Consider the following 6324-nt stretch of genomic DNA (forward strand, 5'->3'; position numbering starts at 1 on the left):
GGAGCAGCTCTGGTGCCTGCTGCCGGTACCTGCGCGGGGCAGCGGCTCCGGGCTGCAGCTGGGAGCTGCAGGTGCTGCTCAGGCCGGCCTCGCTGGGCAGGAGGTGCTGCCTGCTCCACAGGCAAACATCAGCCTGCCTCGCTGGGGCTCATCCTCAGTGCATCCCTCTCTCTCTTCTTCCCTCCCTCCCTCCCCTGCCTCTTTCACACCGAGATCCTGTGCAAGGTGGTGCTATAGTAACAGACACAATACCTGTCCTCAAGCCACTCCAGTTCGCTAATAAGACCTCATCTATGGCAAGGGCCAGAAGTTTATTAAATATTTACGAGACCTTTCTGCAGGGAGGGAATTATTGCAAGCTACAGCTCCCATTCACTGTGTACCCCCCACTCAGGGGGGTGTGTACCCCTGCCCCAACACACTTGCTGGTTTGAGCCCAAAGCTGCCTTCCCATGCCTGGTCATTTATTATTCATGTTGCTGGTCCCTTAGGCAGACAGGCATGGAGGGGCATTGGTGCGATGCTGTTTGAATTAGCAATGGAAGACCAGCCATAAATTGAATTCATTGCATTTTTGAAACACAAAGTAGCTTAAAGAGGTGACCAGTCCAACTCAGTGTGACTTTGTGACAACAACACTCTTCCTAGCGTGGCAGAAAGTACCTAATGAAAACTCTTGTGGAAATGCAGCTGGCCACTCCACTCATCATGCCTGCACATTGGCTGGGGTCAAATGAAGAATTTCTGCTCTTGGCAAGGCCTCAGATATTGGATTTGGGTTACGGACAAGTTAAACAAAAAAAACAAAAAAAAAAACCAAAAAACCCAAAAAAACCCCACACATAAAAAAATAGAACAAAAAAACCCCCCAAAAAAACCAACCACAACAACAACTAAAGCAACATCAACAACAATAAAAAAAATAAAACACAAAAAAAAACCAAACCCAAACAAACAACAAAAAAGCCCAAAGCCACAAACCATTTAATATATTCCCTCTCCCATCAGTCCCTCCCTTCAGGTGATGAGGAAGGCAGAAACTCTGTAGATTGTTAGAAAAATGGAGAGCTTTGTGTTTGGCACATTACCTCACTCCTACAAGAAAAGTGAAATTAAGTACCTGTCAGTGCCTCATCAGGCCAGCAGCACAATAAGAATTGATTGCCCCTGGAAGTCCCCAGCTGAGAGCTGACATGTGTTGGACAGGCAGCTGCCCACCCACCAACCCCATCTCCTGTTCTGCCACAGGCCACCTGGTGTCCCTGAGCCAGTGGGTGACTCTGAACCCTCTCTCCTGCCCTACACTGTCCTTCTCCTTCCACGCTCAGGAGCCACACTTTCACTCTAGCTTCTGTAGAGCTTGATCTACCCAGACTCTACAGAGAGACACAAGGAAAAAAGAAACCCAGAAAACTATTCCTCCAGAGAAACAAACTGGATCTGACTTCTTTTCACTTAAAAACTCCTCATTTGGGTGTTTGAACTGAGTGAGCAGGTTTGAGTGGGATGTAAATGTGGGCCAAAGCTGTGCAAGGACTATTCATCCACCCATTCCTCTCCTGGCTCCTTACATGGACCCCCAGTCTCTGGGTTTTAGAACTCTCCATAATACAAACACCAAATGTCTGGATTGTCCCAGCTCCACTTTGAGGAAGGCAATTTTGGAAAATACATTTTCTCAGGGTTATGTGAGGCAGGCAAGCAGCTTTCACTGAAATCCTTTATTCCTAGTATAAACCAGGAGGGAAGAAGAGAGGGAGAGGGAGCATACTTAGGAGCTGAGAGTTTGCCTTTGCTGCAGTCTCTTTTGTTGCAGCACTGGTTAGAGTTTCTTCTCCTCTTTGAATAATTCATGTGATGTAGGAAGCGTTGGCTCAGCACAGCCAACACACTTGTCCCTGCAGAACAGTCCTCTCATAGCAAGCATTTAGAACATGGGTACCTCCAGATCTCAGCACTACCCACATGCCCCTGGCAGGGCTTCTCTGGGTGAGTTTCTCTCTAGCTGGGTTGAACAGCAACTGCTCTTATTGCCAACTCAAGGACTGACCAGTGACCCTCCTTGCAGCACATCCCCTGTCCTGGCAGCAGCTGCACCTCCTCCTCCTCCTCCTCACACTGCCCAGGCTTGGACTGCTCAGGCATCTCCAAACTGAGCAAGAAGAAGGAATTCCTCCTGGTCTCACTCCAGACCCCTAATCCTGGTTTACCATTGGGGTGTGCAGACAGGCAAAGCAGCAAGGTCACCACAATGGCACGGCCCAACACGACCACGTGTGTGGATTAAAGCAGCCCCTCCAATTTCCACCAGGCACTGCTGCAAGACACCAGAGGTACACATGGGTTTGGGAATATATACATGTGAAACTACAAAACAAAATTGTCTTCCATGTATTTGCTGGCATCTGAGATAGTATTGTGAATGCTCTCATGGCAGCTGAACACCTGAAATCATGGAAGAACCCAGCTCCAAACTGGAAATGGTGCAAACTCCAGTGCAAGGAATTCACTTTGGAAGACTGGAACTCAGGTTGGAAAGTGGTGTTCAAAACCCATACCTGCCAGCTGCTGTGGAAAAAAGGGTTTTATCTTGTCCATCTTTCTGGTCTTCTGGTCCTGGTTTGGATAAAGAGAGCACAGAGCAGACAGAAGAAAGGAGTTATGCTTAAAATGTGGTGTTTTGTTCACTTACCCACACATTCTCTAGTTGCATTTAGCACAGATGTCTGAAGCCTGTCCTCCATGCATTTGGGGCTGATTCAAGTGGTTCCCTCAGAGATCTATCCTGGCTGGTCCCTGGCAGAGTATGCTCCCCTCAAGGATGCAGGGGTCTCTCATTAGCAATACCCCTTACCTTACCTCCCCATTAACAGAATTACACATTTCTCACAGCAGGTTTCCTCTTTCCCTCCTCTTCACTCTCAGGAATCCTTCACTTCCTGCACGTCTGCAGTGCTTCAGCAGTAGCCCCTTTAAAATTCACAGATCCTTTCTCTAAGGTCTAGAGAAAGTGTGTTACTCACTCCTGCTTCTCTGAGGGCAGGCAGCTCCACAGGAGCAGCGCTGCTTCTCTGTGTCCTCCTCCTCCTCAGGCTCACAAGCTAACAAACTGCCTGGATTCCAAAGCCCTGCTGCAGAGACTGTCCCAGCAGCCTGGCAGTGCCCTGCTCCTGCTGCCACCATCCACAGGGAAACAACCAATTCCCAACAGGAATGTGCTGGATGAGGCCATGGCAATGCCTGTGGCACTAATCCCAGCACGCATTCCAGAGCATCAGCTGAGGAACTCTTCCTGGATAAGACCTAACATGATAACAGCCCTTAGAGACCCAGCTGCCATCGTTACTGCCTTTTTCTTTCCTGTTTTAACCTGTGCCCTAATTTTCTTTTTCAGAAATTATACCACATTGTGATTCTTCTTTTGCTATCTCAGACCTCCTTAAAACACAATGTATTACATAATTTCATTTTAAGTCTGCTGTTTGCAAGCTGGAGCTAAGTCCAAGATACAGAATTTGCTTGCACTTGTAAGGAAATACTTTGCAAAATTAAAACTGTATGGCTCACACGGCTTGTAGATTGAAACTACAAGTTTCAATTGAACTACTACTGTTGAAACTACAGTTGTCCTATCCCTAGAGACAACTAGTAAGTGTACTAAAACCATATTTTAGACCCAACACAGACCTAAACCAGCATGCAGACAGGCACTGCTGAGTGCACATAACACCATCACTACCTCAGGTGTTTAAGAGTAAAGTGAGCTGCAAGAAAACTCAAAACTGGTCAAGTGCACATACAGGAGATGTGCCTTCCTAACAAGAGCTGTGCCTTGCAGACATAGGGCTTGATTCAGAGTTTTAGCAACCCCTTAAGTGTCGTGAACGGCGGAAGAATTGCAGCACACAATATGCGTGAACAGCAAATCCCAAAGTTTATTGATAACGCACACCTATTTATATTGGTGTTAATGAAGCTTATACATATTGCAAAAGCTGAGCTCATTATTGGTTAAAGCACACTTAGATCAACCACACCTACTTCTATGCTCTAATGATTATTTTGTTTCTATGTTTACATTCTTATAGCTACTCTACCTAGGCTATCTTCATTTTCTGGCAAACGATTTTCTCCCCCATCTTCCTGTTGCAGCGAAGGTCACCATGACCTCTGTCAGTGATTGGACACATTACTTAATCCCCAGCTTGTTTCCCCTATCCTTATCCAACGGTATCACATCAAAGTGGCCCTTCTCAGCTAGCCAATTATCCACAAAGCTCTCCACACTTAAGAAAACCAAGCTTGCAAATATCAGAACTAGCAATAAACATAACTTATGTGGAACAGTACTTTTTACAGGTACAAGTAAATGTACACCTAGAGGCTGTCTAATTTGTTACACTTATTTCTTTTGTTGAAAAGCCTTGAAATACCATCTTTAGGCTGCTCCTACTGATGATTCCTCAACATAATGGACAGGTAAAGTCTTTGCCACATTTAAAAGAGATTTTTGCTACTGCTTTCAGTGCAGACTGGATAGCATATACATTTCATGTGGTGATTGTCTTGCAAGCAGTCGCTTCTCCCAATGCTTGTAAAATATAAAATTTTGATCTCTTTACAAGCATTTAATTATCACAGTAATTGACACCCTGACACCAACACCCTGAGAAAGAAAATTTAACCTTTTGGTGTCTGCTGAATTAGCATAAGCATGCTTCACTTTGTGCTGTGATCAACCTTAACAATAACCAGAGGCTGCTGGGCTCCTCCGGTGGAAATACACAAGAATGACTTTGTCAATTTTTAATTAGTTTCTTTTCAGTTCAGGGCCATGTGATCACATCCCTGGTGCTTGTGAGGTGATTTTTAGAACATAATTTGCTCTTGTTATTTGGAGGAACCTTCTTTTGTTAGAGCAAGATGACTTTGCCTTTTTAGCTCTTACCAAGAGCTCAAATGCTAGAAAATCCTGAGTGACCTCTCTTAGTAAGGAAGATTTCTTAAAATTAAACTGAATTTTAAAATTTTGATGTTTCAAAACTGAGTATCTTTGAAAGTTTTAAATGCCTCCATTTCTTGCAAATGGAGCAAAGTAATGAAGCAGAGATAATGAATATTGGTTTCATCTGCACATAGGTCTTAGGGTTGGCAAACTTTAATGTTTACAGCACTGGGAGTTTGACAATGCTGTGCCCAAGAACAAGGCCTTGGTAAAAGTTGTCTGGTAGATTCCATTGAATCATGGAATCATTCTTTCAGGAAAAGACCTTTGAGATCATCAAGTTCATCTGTTAACTCAGCACTGGCAAGTCCACCACTAAACCATGTCCTTAGGCAGTGCCTAAGAGTCCACTCAGATGACAAGCATATTTTATTGTTAGGCACAAAATTTTGGGTTTAAGCCAATTCTTCCTTTGTATTTGTACAGTGTCTGGTGTCCTGAAGACCCTATTTCTGTTGGCACCTGTGAAAGGCATTGTAACATTCCATCAAAAAGAGAGTACTGCAGGAATTCAGCCTTCAAGATCCACAGCATCTGCTGTCAAAGATAAAAGTGGTGATCTGGGATCCCATGTTATACAAGGGTTTAGAGTAAATGGTCAGTCTGGTCCTTCAGATTTTGAAACCTATGGCTTTACACCTACAGTATTCTGCCATAAATGAGGATAGATTCAAAGACTTCAGAATCCTGATTTCTATTTTACCATATATGAGAACTGAGTGCTTTCCTGCCAGGTTAAAACGTTTCATGTTGAGTCAGCCCAAACCATGTTTGTTTCCCTGATAACTGCAGCAAAACCAGCACTAATTCTAAATTTAAAAAGGGTTAAAAAAATCCCTCTTTAGTTTCTAGTTTCTTCTTCCTGATCAGATTGCTGGTATGAAAAAATCTAATCACAGTTGGACAAAATAAAAATAGTGGCTCCTGGGATGTTAATAACATATAAAATAACAATAGAAATAAGAATTCCTATTTATAATTTTCCTTACTGAAAACTACTAATTAAGTACTAATTTCTTACCTTATGCTGTAAGAGGGCTTTTAAAGCATTTCTATGTGGAAAGTTCCTATGTGAAGCATGTTCTTTTTTCCACAAAAAAAAAAATGGGCAGAGTTTTTACATCATTGCACTAACACAGATATATTTGATGATGATTTCTGTGCATAAAGGAATACAGTTTGCTAATTAAAAATAAGGTCTTTTTTACTTTCACAAAACTATAGAAGAAAAGTCTTGTAGCTGGACAAGACTATTTCTATAATGTTTGGAACTTATTTGAAAGTTTCTTGGGTTATAGTGACCCCTTATGGCAGTTTTA

Source organism: Agelaius tricolor, unplaced genomic scaffold, assembly GCF_023055355.1.
Source record: "Agelaius tricolor isolate 1412-34295 unplaced genomic scaffold, bAgeTri1.0.p SCAF_3, whole genome shotgun sequence".
Classification (NCBI taxonomy): Eukaryota; Metazoa; Chordata; class Aves; order Passeriformes; family Icteridae; genus Agelaius; species Agelaius tricolor.